This window comes from Candoia aspera, chromosome 1 (genome assembly GCF_035149785.1).
Source record: "Candoia aspera isolate rCanAsp1 chromosome 1, rCanAsp1.hap2, whole genome shotgun sequence".
Classification (NCBI taxonomy): Eukaryota; Metazoa; Chordata; class Lepidosauria; order Squamata; family Boidae; genus Candoia; species Candoia aspera.
This window is the reverse complement of record NC_086153.1, coordinates 319,326,653-319,348,209: the sequence shown is the minus strand read 5'-3', so window position 1 is coordinate 319,348,209 and position 21,557 is coordinate 319,326,653. Positions and strand designations below refer to the sequence as shown.

General features: G+C 41.2%; 1 long non-coding RNA gene across 1 annotated transcript; it reads left to right on the top strand.

Annotated features, from left to right (window-relative positions):
• The first annotated feature begins 225 nt into the window (after positions 1–225).
• On the top strand, positions 226–18,374 carry LOC134490693 (uncharacterized). The gene is made up of 4 exons (XR_010067242.1): positions 226–335; positions 8,309–8,431; positions 15,486–15,591; positions 17,212–18,374. It is a non-coding gene; the product is annotated as an uncharacterized LOC134490693 (long non-coding RNA).
• The last annotated feature ends 3,183 nt before the right edge of the window (positions 18,375–21,557 follow it).

Here is a 21,557-nt window from a genome sequence, read left to right as displayed (position 1 = left end):
CTGCTCCTTCCCGCTCCCCAAAGCCCTCGCCTCCTTCCACTTCCAGTTCTCCGCAGGACATTCCGAGCGGCCGCTGGAGCTGCTCTGAAGATGCTGAAAAGAGCGTCACTGGCTCTTAGCAACGCGCCTAGCAACAAGCTAACATCTTTTCCCTCTGGACCAATCCGGGAAGGAAGGGAACATCTGGGCGCCCGCCTCTCTGCTTTCTGAAGAGAGGAGGCGATGAACTCGCCAGTGGCCGCAGGGACCCGCAGGAAGCTGGCCGACGGGAGCGGGAAGAGACCAGCCGAGCCCTCGCATCAGCCATCCCCTTGGGCATGTGCGCCGTTGGGAAGGTAAGCAGGTCAGGGCAGGGCGCTGCACACAACCCCCCCCCCCGCCCACCCGCTTGGTCTTGCGCGCTTAGAGATGCTTTGAGCAGCAGGGGGGTGAGAGGAGCGGAGGCTGCGCGCTTGGAACGCTGGACATTCTCCAAGGCTGAGCCCCGCGCAAAGTCCTGCTGGTCCGTCTCAAAGTGTTTCTGAGCATACGCCGAGTTCTGAGCACAAACCAGTAGCTTCGCCACGCGACGAAGGCGCCTTGGGTACAAACTGATAAAGGCACGAGAAAGGTGTCCTCCCGTATCTCTCTATGTGGGGTGGGTGGACACACAGCAGAGACGAAGCCCATCTGCATCTCAGGGTCGTTTTCTTTGGCAGCGGGGATCTCCGTCTCGGCGCGCTCACGTGTTGGGGGGGGCGCCTTTTCCTAAGGCGGTGACCATTATCAGCTTGCCAAAGGCGCTCTTGTTACACCCCAGCCACGTTTCCTTTTTCTGTAAAGGGTATTTTATCCATCCCACGAACACCTCAGCTCCTAGAACCCCCGGTCCCTTTACAGGCAGGATCTCAGATGTGGGACAGAAGGGCCCTTCTCCCTCCTGTCCCCTCTCCCTGCCTTATACCAATAGATTAGCATCCATCTGAGAAGTTCTTCACGCTGCTGTTCTTTTAATTCAGCTGGTGGCTGTCAAGTACTCATCTGGTGGCTTGCAGGAAATACCCTGTCCTCGCCTCTGCTTCTGCACTTAAGGGAGATGCAGCCGTACAGAGAGAACGGTTCCAGGAAGATTTCTTTTCCCCTTCACGTTGACTTATTCTTCTATTTTGGCGGGGGCGGGGTGTCAAGTCACACTCTTCCTCAATCTAGCATCCTCCAGATGTATCAGACAACTTCTTTCATAATCCCTGGCTGTGATGGGGGGATGTGATCCAGCGTGTCTGGAGGGCACCACATCGGGGAAATCTTTACTTCTAGAGTTGGACCTCCTGAAAAATAATCATTGCAAGGTTACTACAGTTCTCACCTGTACAAGCAACAGCTGCCTGTCAGAGCAAGCCTCCCTCTCGCAGGTGGCATACGTATGCCAACATGGGGCAACTTGTTGGTATACTGTATATATTCCCTGTGCTATGCTATCGGTGTGTATTTCCTTGGCATCGCTTAGAGAGGACTTAGCTGTGTAGGAAATGCTTAAGTTTTCATAACTTTGTAGCATTGTTCTTTTCAGGGTCAATGCCAATAAATTTAATTACAGTGATAGAACGTTTTAATTTAGCTCCAAGGAGGCATGTTAGTAGAATATTTTAAAATGCATTGCTCCTTTACAGGTTTCATCCTGACAACTATGCTTCTTCCATGGAGGTACACTCAAATCGTATGATCCGTATCTAGATAACTCTGTCTTCTATCTAGTTATATCAGTGTTTCCCAACCATGCCAAGTTGAAGAGGTGTGGACTTCAACTCCCAGAATTTCCCAGCCAGCCAGCCAGCCAGCCACCCATCCTGGCTGGGGAATTCTGCGAGTTGAAATCCACACCTCTTCAACTTGCCATGGTTGGGAAACACTGATCTACATAGACAAGAGAAATAATTTGCATGGCTTAGTGGGACACCTTTTTGTGACTAAAGTCCACATCTATCATTTGGGGGGAGGTTGAGAGCCACAGTTTAGGGGAACCTGCATTACATACAGGGGTGGGTCTTGGCTCTGGGGGAGAGTTTGGGGATCTCTCTTTTTGACCTGTGATATATCTAGGGCTTACTCTATACTTTTCGATGGTTTCTCACTCAAAATGGAAATAATACCACATATTTTCAAGGGGTGGGGTCAGAAGAGGCCCTAAGCAAAGGGGTCACCTGGCACCCTGGGTCCACAAGATAACTATCCCTTTTGACTTTTGAATTAAGAGAAGCTTTGCCAACTAGCATCCTCAGATGTGTCAAGATTACAACACCCAGAATTCCCAGCTGGCGTGGTAGGCTGGTTGGGGATTTTGGATGTTGCAGTTCCAACACTTCTGGGGAGCGCATTGGGGAAATCTGAGCTAGGGGGCTTTCTTGGCATTTAACCTACTGTAACGGGCAATATTCCTGAGCTGCTTCAAAGGCTTGTTTTACAGATTATGATACCCTTAACCAATCAGATGCCCTGCAGCTGTGTTGGGGTTCCAAGTCCCAGAATGGCATAACAATAAACTTTTCTTATGTACGTGCTACTTATTATGCAGGATTTAATTAGTCATACATACACACACATAAAATTTTCACATGTTATTATAAATTAAATAAGAATTCAATTTAAAGCTTTAATAGGGGTGGAATAAAAACTAAAGAACCAATACCTAAGACTGCAAAATTTAGCATGTAGCAATATTCCTGCAAAATCCTGAATGCTAGCATTCCATTAAATGTTTATTTGAAATTCAAACTGAGAGCACTTCACTCTTTTAATTTTGGCAGGGATCAAATGTGAACCTTCACAAGCTGTCAGAACCAGAGAGGCATTCCATGTCTTGTGTCAGATAGTATTGGAGTCTAAATCCCACTGCAAACCAACCATCAAATTCAGCCAAATGCAACAGAACATTGAACAGAAGATAGGAAAGAAGTCTAACCTAGAAGACCGTAGTATCAACTAAGCCCCACTATCCAATTCAAACACTGAATTAAAAATATTATACTATATCCAAAATGAGGATATTGGTCTGATCTAGCTAGGAACACAGCTGCATGGATGACCAACTGCATGCAAAATTAGGTGCTGAATGGTTTTTCTCTAAGCTGATTTGCCAGCTCAGTGCCTTTCTTTAAAGCTGGTATCTAATATTCCAAGAACAAGTTGTTTGGGGATGGGGAAATGACACTTGGATTCAACACTCTCCCTTCCAAGAAGTAGCTGATAGCAGATTTTAGGATGAGGATATGTGCTGCATACACACTCATTTCACCCATGTTGTGACTGGAATAATTAAGTTTCCCATGAACGGTCAGCATGTTCAGAAATAGTAGGAGACTATGCAGCATGCCCTGTCAATGTTTATTGAAGAACCTTCTTGGGAGTCATTTTGAAAGGAAATTCATTTTAACTACAAACCACAGAGGACAGGCAACTTTGCTGTGTATCACAATTGTGCACTTAATACATTCAAACTATGCTGGGAGAAAAACCCATGTTGAGAGTAAATACATTATGAGTTTGGGGTTTTTTTTTGCATAGCATCAGCATGGATGCATAAAGCTATTCAATGGGCTCCATGAACAGCTCTAGAATGGGGTAATAAAATGAGCTCCTTGCCTATGGAGACAAGACTCCTCCCAGTGTCAGATGCAGGGGTAAAGAACAAGATGATTTGTTTTAGACAAGTGGCAGACCATTATTGCAAGGGGAGGGGGTGGATTAGAAGAAACTTGGTCTAATGCATCTGGCAAGGTGCCATTGGACCATACCATATCTTGGAGCATTAATGAAGAGACCAACATGCCTCCTAAAATATAAGGGGCTTCACTGTATCAAAATATATGTGTTAATCACTTTGGAAGGGTTTCATAGACTTTTCCAAACCTCCTCCAGATGATAGATTGTGATGCCACATCCAAGGCTCTTTGCAATTTATATTAATTATGTATAGGGAACATTTTCCTGCTTACTGATCTCCTAACCTCATTTAAGTGGTGCTATTAAAATCAATGGGAGTTACTTCTCAATCAATAAGTTTCAGGTTGAAGAGTTCATGTGCCTATTGATTTGGCAAATCTCTCCTCGTTCTTTCTCAGAGCTGCCCTCTTCAGGGCTAGAGCACAGCCATGGCTTTGTTTCCCTGCAAAGTTCTCTAGGAGAATGAACAGCCCTTTGTAATGTTGTGGCTGAAGCCAAGGAACTGAACCCAAACCCAAGCCAAAATTACTACCCTTGGTAAAGGATAGCTAGAACAAAGAGGAGGAGAAATCAGTTCTTGTACCAAATGAAACCCACTGATCACGAGTGAGCTGTATCAACACTCCCCCACCGCTATTTTCTATCTTCTTGGCTCTTCAGATTTTTGAAGGGCCTGCTTGGCTGTAGCCATTTCATAAAACATCCCATTTGTCATTAAAAAACATCCCATTCAACACACAGATTTAATTCCCTCTCCCCTTTCTGCTTTTCCTTATATCCTTGGTTTTCATGCTTGGCAAGCCACAATTCTTTTTCACTCCAAATTGTCTTTTGTGGTGAGGTTTTGAAATACCTTTTAAAAATCCAGTACCTAAATCTGTGATTTCTTAGGGTTTTCTGAGCAAACTACATTTTTTATGAGTTTATGGTTTGCATGTTTCAAGTCAGGAGGCTTTTTCTTGCATAAGAATCCAATCTATGCCTTGACTTGACTTCCAACATCTCAGTCGGAGCAGTGCCAAAGCTACCCAGCAAAAGCTGGATTTTTAAAGGTGAGAAGCATGCCATTAAACTTTAGGCACATGGCTGAAATGTCCACCACCTGAGGAAGCAACCCATTTCTCAGTCTTGCCGGGTCAAGCCTAGGAAACTTCCTGATCTCCCTGAGCTCAGCTTACTGGCTTCAGAGCTGGACTGTACTCATATCTTTTAATGTCCTTTAGCATTGAATGTGATGTCAGTGATTGCCCGTCCTGACCATTCTCTGACTAGATTTATAATCCGCTCTCCCAACCAGCTGCCATAGATCAGATGTGCTGCATTGTAAATAGGGTGGATGCTATGAACAGGAAGGCAATGTTGGGGGAAGCTGCAGCTGCTCTACAGTGGCTGAGACTCTTTGCCAGCTTGGAATCAGGAATCCTGGATTGAATTCTTTCCTTCACTTCCACTCCAAAATCCTTTTGCTTAATCTGATAGCAGAATAGATACTGCTCTATAGGGTTGAATTTCCAACTTCGTTATAAAATAAACTGCAAAAGCCACAATGATAGAGATAGGAATCATTTTAGAAACATGCCAGAAATGGTGCATAGCAGTCTATGGCAAAATAGGAACAAGATCATAGAACAGGCAGGGAAGAACCTTTGACTATGGAAGCTTGAACTGAGGATTCAGAGGCACAAAAATGTAGCTGGGTTATTAAAAATGTTAGAAAACCATGTATCTGTCTTATGCCTGGTGCAATGTCTACCTAAGCAGGCATTATTTGCTGACTGGCACTGGCTTTCAAGAGTCTCAGAGGCTGGGCCATCTGCTGTGGTGGTGGGATATTAAAAAAGTCAACATGGTGGCATCAATTGTATGGTTGCAGCTGCCATTTTTGTTTTTGTGCACCATCTCCTCCTCCTCACCCCATGAATGCCCCTGCTCAGAGTGATGTGCCTGTGGTGGTGGTGGTGAGTTTGCTATCCCATGCTCCCTGAAATTAAGATTTAGGGAAAATTAAGTTTAGCCTGCATTTTGAAGTGAACAACCTCACGTGCACATCCTTCTAATTGCATACTTCTCTAAATTTTGCAATATAGTTCTTGGATCAAGAACTGCATAGAAAAATGCAAATAGTAGAAAATATACATACAGAGATGTGTATGTGAGGGACAACTGCTTAGGAAACAATTCCAGTGTGGCTGTTCCCAAGGGGATGTGAGCATGTTTGTGCCAGAAACTTGACATATGTTTGGGTGTGATGTTGGTGCAGTTGGATGGGGCAGAAGAACTTCTAGAAGCCTGCACTGACACTGATATTTCCTGGTTCTTTGTCCTTGCATGATTTATCAAGCTTAGTTCGTAAAAATTGAGCATTTTTGTTAAAATGTTGCACTAGTTTGTCTGCATTAGGGTACACATTTCCCTGAATAAGCAGTTTTGCCCAATGTACACAGCTTTGTTTTATAAATTGTAAATTGTTTTGAACAATTTCTCCAAAGCACCAATTTTGAATAACTGGTTTTCCATTTTTGTATCAGTCTGAAAATGTGAAATTAGTTAGTTCATATTCAAAAGCAAACTGATAATATTTCTCCCTCCTCCCTAATCTGTCCTGACTGTCCTGCCCAGGAAAAAAATCAGGATGGGCATTGCTGGTTGCAGTCTTTGGTGCCATAAGCACCAAGATCATCTAGAGGTGCCATCCATCCATCCATCCATCCATCCATCCATCCATCCATCCATCCATGTATTGAATTTCTCTGGAGGAAAGGCTAACTGATAATTTGATGAGCAATGAAGGGTTAAATAAGATAGGTTGGTTAGAAAATGGGCAGAACAGTGGAATAAGAAGCATAAGCATGTGTCCTTGGTCTTAAGCATGGGATTTGTTTATATCAACAGTAAAATTTGTCTTCTCTTTAGAAGATACTGGCATTGTCATTGAAACTAGCTTCCTCCTTATTACCATTTGCCATTTTTTACCCAGGCTTTTTAGAATTTTTAGGAGTTTTATTCAGCTGCTTTTTCAACGTTTATGTATTTCAGTTGTAAACCGCCAAGAGTCATTTTGAAATGGATGGCATACAAATTGGAAAAATAAAATAAATAAATAAAATAAACCCTGAAGTGACATGTCTCTTAAGAAGGGAAAGAAAAAAAGTGTTGGATGCCCTGAATGGATGGTCCTTGAATTTTAAGGCATTCCAGCTGAGAAATGCCTATCCTGGTACATGAAGATGTAGCCGGGATAAAGGACTGGTCTTGGAGATGTCCTTAAGCAAAGGGCTGCATGAAGCTTATGAAAAGAGCTACGGTATTTCTGTGACAAAAATCCTTCTTTATAGGTTAATAAAGTTGTAGCTCTAGTTTAGCAACGTATCTGGCCTCTTCATTCTTGAGGGCACCCACAGCTGTGAATTTTCATGTGGTCTGTTTTATTCCAGAAATTAAACAGAATAGACTGATGATTGAATACATACAACACTGATCTCCTGCCCACAAAGCAAAGGCACTGAGCTATAGCCTTCCCCTCTTATAGCTAGAGGGATCAGAAATATGCTTCTCATGATATACTTTGGAGGGTCTTTCTGAATCATTTATTTTGCCATGGTCATATCTATATACTACTAAAACTCTCATTGTGTTTATCTGTTTGTCTGTTTGTACCCTCAAGTTAGCCCAAACAGTGCTTTATACTGCAATAATTTTTGAATCAAGGTACTTAAAATCCACTAACTTAAAGAATGCATAAAACATCCAGGACCCATTACTCCTGTGGAACTGAAATTTCCACCATGTTCACACCAGTTTTATTTGCAAAGTTGTGGCTGTTGCAACATCCCCGCAGTCACATGATTTCTGACGATTCCTGCCAGCTTCCCACAAGCAAAGTCAATGGGAAGCCGGGAGGGAGTTGGAAGTCACTCCCGCTCCCACTGCTTTTTTGCCTGCCCATGGTCATTCTGTTTATCTATTTAGGTAAGTAAATATTGACTTATTATTGAAGTTCATTTGCTGCTACAATTATCTTTCTAATTATGATATATACTCTTCTTAGAAGATCACGGGACTGTCCAGCATTGGAATAAAAAATATGGCCAGCCTAAAATTTAGGCTGTTCATTCTGGTCACATCAAACTACACTACCTTTCTCTCAAAGGATGACCCAACAGGTTATAGGGCTGTCTAGTATATACTAAATATATTAACAGAATTGACCCCAAAATAAAGCATGAGGCTTAGCTTGCAATTCAGTAATTTCTTTGTAAAATTAGACTCTTTGGTAGTCCATGGCTTTGCAGACTAAAAGAAAGTAATTTCTATTTACAGTCAAGGATACCTGATTTGTAGTGCAGTTTTCCCTTGCTTTCCCTTGCCCTCACTGGTCAACATGAGATTTTCTTTTTCTTTTGGAAGTTTCTTCAATAACCTTGGATATGACTTTTTTTCCATTTCCTAGGGATGCAGTAAGCAAGGCCTAGGATAGCAGATGCTTTCAGGATATTGCTGGTTATTCCCCCCCCCCCTCCAAATTTGCTTTGGAGTGCTTGTATACTTCCCTCTCTCACTTTCCTTTCCCTCTTTCCTTTCTTCCTCCTCCCTTGATTCATTTTAACAGGTGTTTGTTCAGCAGAACTGTGTGGGAAGCGATGCTAGCTAAGCCTGTGCAAAGACAGAAACTCATTAGAACTACTGAAAGCACAGCAAGAAGTCACTTTGTGGATTGATTTGGCAAAACAAGGTACAACATATTGCTTGGGTTTAATTAAAGTGAGAAACAACAAAGCGCTGGTATTGTAAGTCTCTGTAGGAGTCTGGAACTTCAATCTCAAGATACTGCCATCAGCAATCAGATGTTTTACTCCTTATGCCCACCTTCTCCAACAGATTCTCTCCAGATATGTTGTATTGCAATCTATCATCCCTGATTACTGACCTTTCCAGCTAGAGAAGATGGGAATTGTGGTTAAAAATATTGCAGAGTGCCAGGTGGGGGAAGATAGTTCTATATTGTCTCTCATGGCAACTTGTCTCATGGTCAGTCTTCACTGAGCTGTGGTGGCACTGTGGATACCCAAAGGAGATCCTAACTTAGTTGTATGTGCTCCAGAAAAACTAGTATGCTCTTACATGCTCCTTTAGTAGTAAGAACTTTAAGACCTCCTTTAGTGTAAGATTGGTACGGTCTTACATGCTCCTTTAACTAGTACGGTCTTACATGCTCCTTTAAACCTGTTGCTTCTGGGCTGAATTCTTAGTCTAAGGAATTTGTAGCTCAGAGGGAACCAGAGAACCTCTCTGCTTCCTTGGCTTCCTGCTGGACTCTTGTAGAATCATAGAATAGAAGAGGCCAGTTACACCATCAGGTATAACTTTGTACTCGGTGCAGGGATCCATATTAAAGCATGCCTGGCAAATGTCTATCCATTTTTCTATCTATTTTGAATATATCCAACCCTCACTTTACTAGGTCCAGCTGATCTCCTGTCTACCTCAACACCACTAACCTAGCCTTCTTCTGCTGCTTAGCTTTAGGGCCACACCACATTGCAAAACTAATATTTAAGCACATGGGTCAAGTAGGTTAGACAGTTCCATATAAGCCACTCAAGTGGCTTTATCACACCCCAGAACTTCAATGTGCCAATAACACTCTAAATTATCCTTCCTAATTTTGAGTAAACTCTTGACTGCATCAGTATGTATCACTGTGGTTTGGAACCAATCAGTGCAACTTACATTCCCAACCTATTATGTGGTGTCTATGAACTAGCTCAAATCATTTTCCATAATTGCATAGGCTTTGTTATTCTGGAAGAAGTGATACCACAGTTTTTTCTGGAAGCAAAATTTGGCATTTCAGCCCTATTGGACTGCCAATACATAGACATCAGCATCATATGAAAACTGGCCAGTGATTTTCCTTGCCTTGTTTAAACCAATGGAAAACTACACAAAAAAGCCACATTACAGAAAGTTGGATACATTTGTGGTAGATATAGATCTTGTTTTAAAATGTATATTAAATGTACAGAGACACAGAACTTTATAAGCCAAAGAAGGAAGGCAAGGAAAGGTGTAATTTTAAATGAATCGTATACATCTATTACGCTGGTCCAGTCCTGGTTGGTAGATGGATATTTTTCAACTTTCCAGATGATGACTGAGAGAGAGTGACTGGTCCAAAGTCACTCACCTGGCTTCTGTGCCCAAGACAGGACTAATACCTGAGTTTCCCCTTTTCTAGCCCAGCACCTTAACCACTACACCACACTGAATGGATACATGAGGCTCTGAATGTTAGGAAATGTGATTATAAGAGACAATGGCATTTTCGACTGATTTTTTAATCCATAAAAATCTTTGCAGAAAACTGCCAAATTGAAATGAAAATAAAGTGGATTTTAAAAAATGATGATTTGTATATCACTAGGTAGAACAGACTGAGAGTTTATCTTCTTCAGAAAGTCTCCAGCTGGACATCACAGGAAGACAGCCATCTATTTCCTAGAGCAATCTTCCCCACTTTGATGCTCTCATCATCCACAACACATCCTTGTTATTTCCACCCACCATACAGTACTCAGAATGCTATAGCTCTCAGTTCAACAGCTACATATAGGTTTCCTCACTAAAAATATCTGTAACCCCTTTACAAACCAGCATCTACGTTTTTAGTGGCAGTGATTTTTTTAAAAACCAGTAAGTGAAGTAATTCTTCTGGGAAACTGAATTAAAATAGACAGAGTGGGCAAATCTACAGATGAGTAAATCTGACATGGTATAAAGTTTTATAATAGCAATTATAATGGGACTGTTATGGAGAAACATTGCAGCTCATTGACAGGAGATCTCAGGCCCAATTCTTGACAACAATAAAGGTAAAGGTAAAGGTTTCCCTTGATGTAAAGTCCAGTCGTGTCTGACTCTAGGGGGCGGTGCTCATCTCCGTTTCTAAGCCTTGGAGCCGGCGTTGTCATAGACACTTCCGGGTCATGTGGCCAGCATGACGACTCGGAACGCCGTTACCTTCCCGCCGAAGCGGTACCTATTGATCTACTCACATTGGCATGTTTTCGAACTGCTAGGTGAGCAGGAGCTGGGACGAGCAACAGGAGCTCACCCCGCCGCGCGGTTTCGAACCGCCGACCTTCCGATTGGCAGCTCAGCGGTTTAACCCACAGCGCCACCGCGTCCCCTCTTGACAACAATATCCCTATCTAAAATCCCGGGAAGTTTTTGCTAGCCTGTATGGATAATGTTGATCTAGATGGATTAGCAGTCATTTTGGAGACTGGGCAGCTGGAATGATACACACCATTTCAAGTGTCATTGGAAGATGTCCTATAGATCTATTCTGCCTGCTGAGGAAGTATTTCCCAATTTCATCAACAGACACTGGTTTAAGGAGCAGATGTCATTTCACATATTTCATATTTCCATATAAGCCTAATGAGAAGGTTGAGCGGAAAGAGAATAACTGGCTCTTTCCACAGTTGAGGATGGACTTGAACCTGGATCTCTAGTCCAATGCCAGAACCACTACACAAACTGGCTTTTTAATTTAATATCCCTTTAATTAAATTTACAGGAGCACTTAAACTTATCTCTTGAATGAGAAGGTCAAAAGTATTCAGCGCATGTCATTAAAACTTTTTCAGGGGATGTTTATACATACGTTTTACATCTGTGCTTATCTTCACCTTGGCGCCGAGATTTAATCCCAGGTAAGTGCATGAAGAATTGTGGCCTTTGGTCCTCATTTTTAAGTGAACTGACCTAGTTCAAACATTCTGGACTAATATGCAGCTTAGAATGTAATTATCCTTCAGATTTTACAGTGTAATTCTTGGATTCAAAATGTGCACAAAATGTTTGCTATATGTTGAGTAAATGTGTTCAAAATGTGTATTTTTGGGGTAAGGGAAATACCTAAAAAAGTATATCATTTAGGAAACATGTACTGTTTAAGTATACTTTCATGCAGTTTTTAAATTAATATTTGCCCAAACCATGATAGAATTAATTTATAACCAAGTGGCTATGAAGCTGTTATGAACCAGAAATAAACCCATCCATCCCCAATTGCCATTTTCATAATGAGAGCAACCTGTGATATATGAAGCCCAACTATTTCCCTTCTTTAGGCCTTGAGTCTGTTTTCCTGCTGCAGCCTCTCCAGCAGTGATCAGGACTGGATTTCTCTTCATTTCCTTCAGTTTCACACCAGTTTAAAGTTACTGTTAATCAAAGCAGGAAATACGAGCCCAGAGAGACCAGTGCTGTGGCTTGAGAGGAAGCTGTAAACAGGAATATTATCCTTCAAGTGTTTTTTTCAGATCCATTTGCTGACTCACTGCGATGTTGCTACTGCCTCCTGACTCCCCAAGACCCTATGGCAGGGATAGGCCATCCTCTGGGGCCAAATGGGCATGTTTGGAATGTGGGTAGCAAGTCCTTGGTGCTCTCAGGAGATGCTACAATGGGGAGGGGCTTATTTATTGTCAGAATGATTGCCATGGTGGGCAGAAGCCTCCATTTGCTAGAAGACAAAGGAGAGGGATGGTTCTCTGTCATTCCCATTAGCCTCCCAGCCTAGCTTACCTCTGTCTTTTGGGGGGGGGGCAGGTGAGCACATTTGCAAATGAAACATTGGACTGCAATCACTCAATTTTTAAAATTCCCCGTGAAGCCTATGTGGGGCTCAGAGGCATTCTTGGAAATAAAGATGACACTAGATCTAGCATTCTGCAGCTATCAAATATTTATTGAAAAAAGAATAGTCAAGTGGGACAGGGAGCGTTGAGGTGCCAGAGAAGGTGTATGTGGCCATGTGGCCTATCCATGTTTTCTGAAACAGGGCTGAATTTTCTTCATCCATGTTAACAATGAACAGCATTCTGAACTGTAATGCTCATCACTTGCTGTGGTGCTGTGGTTACATAAATGACAAGTTTATGGTCTTGGCATTGAGATCTCTGGTCTGCAATCAAACTAAGGTAGAATCTTATTAGTCCCTATGGATCTATCATAAGTCCCTCAGGGCCAGCTTCTATTAATAGTGGGTAGGTCTGACATTTTCAATCCACGCAGCCAGCATTGATAAGTGCCATGTTCTTCTGGACCATGAGGAATCCCTGCATGTGACATCCAGCCAGGTGCAATCTAAGAAATTAAAATAATTACATTTATGTGCATGCGTGTGTCTGTGTGTGTATACACATGCACGCGTGCATGCACACACACACGAGCATATGAATGCTCAATTTCATGTAAATAGAAGCAATCAACCCATTTTCCCTAACTGAAAAACAATGATTATGTCTTGATCATGTATTAATCTGACAGCCCAGGTTTTTGAAATAGGAGAAGAAATTTCATCCTTGCTTTTCCCCAGTGGAACACTGCAAATGCAAAGTGTAACAGAGGTGGACCATCACCAACAAATTAGATAGCAAGGACATCCATGAAATTTACCCTTTACGTGGGTTATGAAGTATCCATACTGCCAAGAACATAGTCATATATTCCATGATGTCAACATGGCTATGTCTTGGAAATCAGTTTCAAGTTTGGCTCCAAACCCTCTCTTTCCATTTGCAAGAAACGCCTGGAAATGCCTACGGCTTCTGCTTCATAACTTCTTTTATAATGTCTTTCTTGTCAGATAACCAAGGGCAGAGTTTTAGATTGGTTGCCATGTAAAGGAACTTAGCAGTTGGAAACTGATTGTGGGAAGCAATTGGAACATTTTTCAGCTGGCTAGAATTTTTTGCCCAGAAACTTTGAAAAAGGCTTCATGTTTCTATATCTAGACATTCAAAGAAAAATCACAAATAAGACTTGCTTGACTACAGTGGAGGTGATCCCCCAGGGTCTCTACTCCTGGTTTCAACATTTATCATTATTAAATAGTCCAGGAAAAAAACAACAACCTTCAACCAATCATGATTGTAATATAGTGAGGGCCTTAAAAGACTAAAAGATAAGATATTTTTATTTTTCCAATCACTTAAAGTCACCTCTTTGTAACATCCTGTAAACACTGAGGCTTGCAATAACCAGTGCACAATAATTTCAGAAGAACCAAACACTAACTTCTTTTTGCAGGTTAACATGAGGCTTCTTTGTAATGCAGTTGGTAGGGATACTGTCATTTTTGGTCCAGAAGACTTGCACCTATTTTAAAACAAGCTGTCATTTTTTAAGAGGCTGTCATATTCATGTTGTAAAAATTAAATAGGTCAACTAAAAAAAATATCCAAGTAGACCAAAGGATTGCAGAGCTTTCTGGAAAGCTTCAGAGCTTTAAGGAAGGCAAAGGAAAGTATGCTGAAATTGGGAAAAAAGTAGAAGAAAGAGGCAAAACTGAATGAGCAGACTACACAATTTTTATTAGTTGATCAGTTTAGGCCAGCGTTTCTCAACCTTGGCAACTTTAAGGTGTGTGGACTTCAACTCCTAGAATTCTCCAGCCAGCCATGCTGGGAGTTGAAGTTCACACTTCTTAAAGTTCCCAAGATTGAGAAACACTGGTTTAGGTTGAACATGCATGAGGACTGCTTGGATTTTCAGTGTGGTACCACTGCCATCTTGTGATGAGTGTATTAAAGTACTCCAAAAATATATAGCTGTGGAAAAAACCCAATGTTGTGAGTGAAGCTGTAAGAGCTGTGCACTAAATGCTTTGAATGCCAGAGGCAAGCTTTTGAATTATACAGAAGTTGTATTTCACATGTAAAAACAAAATAATAATGGGCAACCCCAGGGGGGAGCAGGCGAAGTGGTGGATTTGACACCACACACGTTATGAAGGCATTGTACAAATGACGCAATTGATACAATTATGTAATTGCATCATTTGCAAGCCAATATAATGATGTTCATGATGTCATTGTGGTCCTACTTATGACTGTCCAAGATCATATTGTGCAGTACAACTGGCTCTTCCTTAAAACAGAATTATAAAACACTTTAAACAACAATTTTATTTATTTATTTATTTATTAAATTTATCACCGCATCTCTCCCAAAAGGGACTCTGGGTGGACAATGAAGTCAATCTGTTTATGCACCACTAGGCTTTGTTGACAGTAGAAAATAAGTATTAAGGCCAAACAGCTCATGAATCCATCAGCAAGACAATTTGCACCAAAAAAAGCAGGAGCCTTTTAGCATTCCCTCAGTGCATAAGGTGCTGTTCAGCAGATAAGGAACAAATACAGATGTATGTGGGCAGTTCGCTGTACTTTTGGTGCAGTGCTCATAAGTCATTTAGAGCAATGAAGAACATGTACATTATAGTCCCTGTCAGCCTGAGACTGTATAAAGAACCAATGATCACTTGGAAAATTGTACTCCCTGCCTTCACAAAGAACAAGGGAGAGACTTACCCTCGTATACTTCAACTGCTGGATTGCTTGAGTATTTATGGTTGTATGTGTGTCCATTATTATAGTCTGTCTTTAACTGCCTTGCAAATCCTTTGAGGGCCTTAAGCTTCCCTTTTTTGTGAAAAAAACCCACCATATTATTGCTTAGGGGCCACATGTAAAGTTGAGCACCACGTTGTGCTTTCCTTTTTAATGAACTTTCTTCACACCTTACTGTTACGTGTATATGTGTATGGGTTTTAAAGAGCCCAACCATCATAATAAAACTAATCACTTCTAACATTCAAATCAATGCAAACATATGTCTTGTGATTTGAAGGAAGTCATTGTAAAATGCTATGATATCATGAAGTTGTCATGCTGCTAAAATAACGATGAATCCTTCTTGTTTGCATATCTAAGCCAAGGACTGACAAATACCTTAACAACGTCGAAAGTAGCCTATTTTAAGAGGAAATATGCAGAAGAAGAAGATTTACATCAAGATTACCCAGGGTATTTTCCAAAAGTGAGTATATTTTTGATAATATAACAAAGCTGAAATTAATATAGATGAATTTCCTAACTTGCAGTGTGTGCTTAGTTGTTAAAAGCAACCAATTTCAACATGAATTTGATCTAAATTGAGATGTACATAAATTACCTTTATACATGCCAATTGTGCTGGGTTTACATTTGAAGAACTAATGGCTGATGAGATAAAATGGTCTTGATCAATAAGGAGGAGGAAAAAGAGGCCATGGAGGTGTCCTGTGGAAATGAAGCCTGCAAGGCCTCCTGGGCCACATTGTCTAGCTCAGCCCATGGGCTCTGTGGGAGCTTTCAGGGCTTCTGTCTTCATAGCCGCCCCCCTCTAAGTGATGCAATTTTTATTCCCCTGGGATGAGGCTTTTGGCCCAATTCATGAGAAAGGACTTGTATTCTGTGTTGTCAGAAGTTGTAAACCTGCTAATGTGGCACCAGGCCTGCTGGTGGTAGTGGCTAGGTATGTAGGGACAACATCTTCCAACTGTCCCACATTATGGAAAAATCGGCCCTAAGACAAAGTTGGACTCTCCCACTGAACTATGGTCACTCCATTGTTGATGGAAAACCTTGATGAATTACTGATGAACTATGCTCATTGTTTTATGGCAGTCACCATAAAATATGGTGGCCACCACTGGTACTTCCATTTTTTCTTTTTTCTTTTCTGTCTCTCTTTCTCTGTTTCTATTTGAAGAACCATTTGGGGGGATTCAGTGGAAATAAAGTTACAGTTGCCACTACGCATCTATTAAAAGAAGCTTCTACTACAACTGAAAGACGTAAGCCCTGCATAGAGACAAATGACCGAAGGGTGAAATAATGAAAAAAAGAATTTGATCTATACTCCTTGGCTCCTCAGTATTCATTTTCGGGAAATGGAAATTGAATCTAGTGTGATCCATTACTTCAATAATTCATTTGTTCTGAAACTGCTCTCCCCAATTATGGATGAGTTCATGTCTGCCTCATCATATAATAGCTCAGGAACGGGCATCTTTTGCTGGGCTGAGGACTACACTTGTCCTCAAATAGCCTGGCAGAGACTTCATTCAAAGAAGTGGGACTGGATAGGACAGGCAAGCAGGATAGGAAATATAAGGAATTACAGCCCTCCTGGCCAATTTTCACACAAGCTCCATAAAATATTTTCAACTTCCATAAAATATTTTCTGAAAAAAATAACCTTTTTAAAGAGAGTTAAAACTGTGCTGCTAAATTCTAGCAGCGAATTGCAGTGCTGAATTTCAGCAGTAAATTGCAGAACAATCCCTGGGGTCATACAGGAGCCACAAAGGAGGGGAGAAGCATTGCCCCCGCCTGCAATGGATAATGGTCAGTTCAGATGATAGGCATTTCTATGTGGTTACCTTGGTGTACTTGAACATTAACTAAGTTTCCAACTTGATTCTGTGCCTGGGTTAGAAGTGTGGACTGCAAAAATTTGAATTATTAGATGGCAGAAAACTGTAAGCATTTTTGTATCTCTTTGGTGCCATCTAGTGGTCAACCATGTTTTTGCAGCTCAGCTCTTATAGGCCTATTCTGTGCTAAATGTATTTTCTGCCATCCCTGACAATTCCCACTTTTTCTTTTTGCTTAGCACCTGATATTACCTGAAGATCGGACCTGTATTTTGAAACTTTCTCTGCAGAAGCTCCAGTTTCTTGAAGATCCTGAGCTCTATCTCCGCCGCTCAGTGCTGATTAACAACTTGTTGCGGAAGATTCACCTGGAAACTGAGCGTGAACGCTATGAGTATCTTAAGGAAAGCCCATGCTATAGGACTGCCTATTCGGATACAAGAAAACGGCTGAAGTTCATGGTACAAGAATGCCGTTCTCAGTCCCTTTATTACAAAGAACTGCATTCGTATCATATTGTGCCTTATTCTCCGGAGAATGCCATTTATGGAGTGGGCTATTCAAGTGGCCACTTGGAGCAAAATTCTCAACTGCTTATTTATAAAATGAAATGAGTGGGGTGTTTTTGTTTGTTTTTAAGAAAGACATGTGGATCGTTTTGTTTCTGGATCCCTGAATGGCTTATTACCATGCTAAAGTGATGCATTGATGTGCAAACGTGGGAGAGATCAAAGGTGCAAGTCACCTTCAGCTATATTGCAGAATGCTCCGTGGTAGCATTTAGGACTTGAGGCTGCTTGGCTGCACAGCGATGGTGCCCGTATCAAAACAGGGCAATCCAGGATTTCTAATAAGCCATGAGCCCTGGTGTGAAGCGCTTATTGGCTGTTCAGTTTTCTATATGTATATATTTAGACTAACTTTAACTGCTAAGTTATGCCACCTTTCCTTAGAAATGTAGACTGACAATAAGAGAGTAATATGCTGGCTGGGCTGAAGTGAGGGTTTGGGGGCGGATAGCTACTTCTCAGAAAGGTCTAAAAGACTCATAGTCATTAAAAATACTGATTCATTTACATCACCCCTCTTTTTGAATATTCAGCAGCATTAACCATCTATGCTTAATCCTTTATTTGCTAGCATGCTTGATTTCTGTTTCAGTCAGTACTGATTTTATTAAAATTCAATGATATCGAGATCTGGAAATGGATAATTGGGGGTGAGAGAGGGAGCCACATTCTTTTGCTTCTTAAACTTGGCCAGAATCCTCTTTCTGAATTGCTGTTATATTGATCTGGCTCTAGAAATGCAGGATGCCTATTATAAGAGTGGGAACAGCATTTTTTTTTTAAACTAGGACCCCGATGTAATTGTAAGAAAGATTTCTGATCCAGCACCCACAGCCAGGAGCAAAATACTAATAGAACAAGTGGGACCAAAATATATAGATTTTAAAGAAGTGTTTCTAAGTATATGTTCAGCTGAGGCATGTTATTTTGTATCAGAACTGAGATTATAATCCTCTGGATTACAATCCTTTGGAGATGAATATTCACATGTGGTCCCTCTTCCTACCCTTTCTTCATTTCAGCAGTCTAATTTCATTGGTAGAAAATATTCTGCTGGTGCTTTGGTTAAACCATCGATTGTTCAGACACTTCTGCAAACCACTAGCAGATCTATTGAAAGATCTTCATCTAACATCTGCTGGCCCCTGGCCTAATATAAGCAGTATTAATATTTTTTGTTATTTGTGTGTGGGATGTTTCTGTGATTTGGGGAGATCACATGTAGAACTGGATCAGATTGCCGTAACATCCAAACCTGTTCATGTTGTCCCAATGTTCACAATTGACATAAGAATCCTATAGGAGCCTGTGAAATTTCTTTAATTAGTTTTGAAGGTACCATATAAGGAAGATAGGTGATGGCTTGGTGAAGATCACAGGAGAAGTTGCAGGTGCCAAAGTTCTCTTCAAAAAAATGCCAAAGAGATATACTAGGCAGGTGTTTGCAGAAGAGAACCTGCTTCCAAAGCTAAGATGCTGTCTGTTGTGGAAAAGAAGCCCTGAGGGCAGCTGCTTTATTCCAATGTTATGGCAATTTTCCCCAAAGAATTCTTAGGAACTACAGTCAGTGTGAGATTTTTCTAATAGGTCCCATTCCATGGCTAAACCACAATCTCCAGAGTTCCCTGGGAAGAGTGCATAACTGTGAAGCCTGTCACAACCTGAGGGCGTTTTGCTCTTAGGCATTGAGTTGTGCATTATAGGCTTGTGACATAATTAATAGATTAATATTCTTATGCAGAAGCACAGCCTAGGTGAGAGAAGTACTGTGCAATACTGATCCTGTTTTTGTTTCATTTGGACTTAGTTGGGGAACCTCCTTCCCCCTCCACAGTGGCCTAGTCCACCTTGGTGGTCTCCAGATGTGCTGGGTTACAATTCTCTTGAGTGTCAGCCAGTGATTTGTATCAGAAGTGGCTCTATAAGAATGGAATCCAGGTTGTATTACACATTTCATAATACAACCCTATGACTTAAGTACTTACATCCAGTGTCAGGATGCAAATGTACCTGGGCAGGTTTGCACTGAGTCATCAAAACACAAAATTTGTCATTTTTTTCATCACTGCTGGCTGAAGGTGCCTATGCACCTGGGCCTGTGACCACCCGGTTGTTACTGGACTGGATATCCTCTCAGTCTCAGTCCACATGGTTGGTGGTACGATGGGTTGCCACCTACCATACCTTTTCCCCTAGGTTTCTCTTTGGCCCTCCTCTGATACATAGCATTTTCTGGCCCTGAACATACCAGCCCTTGTTTCATTAGGGGAGATGGGAAGGGCTTTGGCAAACCTTTGAACATTTCCAAGTAAAATATACTCCTCCTCTCTTCTGTATGGATGGTGTTCTTTTTGCTACACAAGGAGAAATGGCCAGGTTTGTCAACCTGTTCTTCATGAATTTGCCTCCTCCTTTAAAATACCATCTAAAATGGGAGATCTTTACTATCAGATTCTGAAAAGGGGAAAATGATAGACATGAAACAATTCTAGATAACAGCTTCCATTTGCCTTACTATCACTTGATATCCCTTTTCATCTTACCTTTTGTCAGTAGTCCTTGTTAACAAACAGCATTCCTCTTCTTTTATGGTAGGAACTTCTAATTTGTTCACATAATCACATTGCATCCTCAGTTAAGGTGGACACGTGGAAAGTCATAGGCAGCTTTTCTTGTGGCTGCATTCCTATATCCACTTCCCTGAGAATAAACTCTTGAAACCAAGGGGTTTTATGTCCACATAAAAATTTACAAAGTTACCCTAGTGTTACTGTTACTAAGAAGGTTAATGCATGTGAATTGTTGGGAACTGTTGGGGCATTTCACTTAAACCTTTGTGCACAAAATTGGCAAAATTTCCAATGTTATATTCCAGGTTTCCCCAAATGTGGCTTGGGTATGGTTTTGTTTTGCTTGACCAGTTGTTGATTTGTAAAAGAAACATTATTTATTATTATTTATTTATGCTAAACCTTATGCTCTAAGCAAAGGAGAAAAAGCAGATTTGAAGTATCTGGCCATAACTGAAAATCCAAAGAATGTGATCAGTTAAAGCAGCTATAAAATCATAGAAGTAGTCAATAGTCCTTAAGTATCTTTAGTTAAACTATTCCCCCTCTCTAGCACAGTATTTTAAATGCCCCAATTAAAAAGAAAAGAGACAAAAGGACAAAAAAAAAAATCCTGTCCCTGCCGCTGTGGGTCACATAGCTCAATTCCTTTGCATCGTAATTCCACCTGTCATAGCCCGTGCCTTTCCAAACCTGTTAAGTGCAGCTCCTGGCCAACTAAAGAGATGCACAGTCCTCCTTTAGATGGCAATATGTATTCTGTCACTTACTTCCAAATGTGTCAAAAATAGCCCTTTTCAGCTAAGACCTAATTCTTCTGAACCAAGCTCTGGCTTCTCCCCCAAAGTCCTCTCTAGTAGGCACCATGGTAAGTGTTTTAAACTGGGTATGACCATTACTTGAGAAGCACTTTTAGTTTTGGGAAACCAGCAAATGTTACCATTATAATGAACAAGGCCATCTATCACTACTGCTTTATACTGAGACTTGTAAGTGGCATTTTTATTAAGTACTGTCGGCTCTGACTAGTAGGAGTGTTCTAGTGTAGTGTATCCTAGCATTGCTATCCAAGACCCTTTGAACTGGAGATCCCATCAGTTGAAGCTGGGAGCTTCTTGCATGCCAAACACATCCCCTACCCCAGTGATATGGCCCCCTCCTTCAATATATTTTAATTCCTTTGAAGCCTAAATGTGATGGGTTTATTGACTCCTTTTTGCTTGATTAGCATTACCAAGCTTTAGATTCCTTGTGCTTTGCATGATGAGCTTTGTGCACAGGTCTAAGTTCATACAACTGGATACAGCTAGAATTATATTTCAGTAATCCATCTCAGCTGGTGAGATCAGAGACTGAAATCTTCTTAAAGAAAAATGGCTTCAGATATTTAATATTCAGTAGAATGTTGCATGCATTTGCTAGCACTTTTAAAAAAAGAAATATGTA